Here is an 823-nt window from a genome sequence, read left to right on the forward strand (position 1 = left end):
CCCCATATATTCTGTTTGCCATTAACCTGAGTGCTGCTGATTGCAATTACTCAAATCCTGTTTTTTTTTTTTTTTCTTATATATAATTTGAGAAGTCTGTATTTAGGTGCTATATCAAGTTTCTTTATAGATCCTTAGTGATCTGCCATTCTGGATCAAGTTTTTTTGTTTGTTTTGGTGGCAATACACGGCTGTGCAGTAGATGGTGCTGCTCTTCTAATATAATCTAGCCTACATTACATATGTATGGCAGGCAGCTGCAATTGAGAAGCAGCTCCTGAACTCGAAGTCAAAGCAAACAGCACAAAACTCTATTCATCATGCGATAAGTGTACCTATCAAATGTAAAGTGATTGATTATTGCTTGGTATAAATCTGTATTTTCATATATTTTTAATATTAAGGATATTACATGTCTGGGATACATTCTTAAATGTTTTATGCATGTACGGTTTCCAATTTGTTCTTTTTTTCTTTTTGCACAGGTATTCCTCAGGGTTCATGCTTGTCTTGCTGTTCTGTTTTGCACTGGTACTCCTCAGGGTTCATGCTTGTCTTGCTGTTCTCTGTTTTGCACTGGTACTCCTCAGGGTTCATGCTTGTCTTGATGTTTTCTGTTTTGCACTGGTACTCCTCAGGGTTCATGCTTGTCCTGCTGTTCTGTTTTGCACTGGTACTCCTCAGGGTTCATGCTTGTCTTGTTGTTCTGTTTTGCACTGGTACTCCTCAGGGTTCATGCTTGTCTTGCTGTTCTGTTTTGCACTGGTACTCCTCAGGGTTCATGCTTGTCTTGCTGTTTTTTGTTTTGCACTGGTACTCCTCA

Source organism: Polyodon spathula, chromosome 38 (genome assembly GCF_017654505.1).
Source record: "Polyodon spathula isolate WHYD16114869_AA chromosome 38, ASM1765450v1, whole genome shotgun sequence".
Taxonomy (NCBI): Eukaryota; Metazoa; Chordata; class Actinopteri; order Acipenseriformes; family Polyodontidae; genus Polyodon; species Polyodon spathula.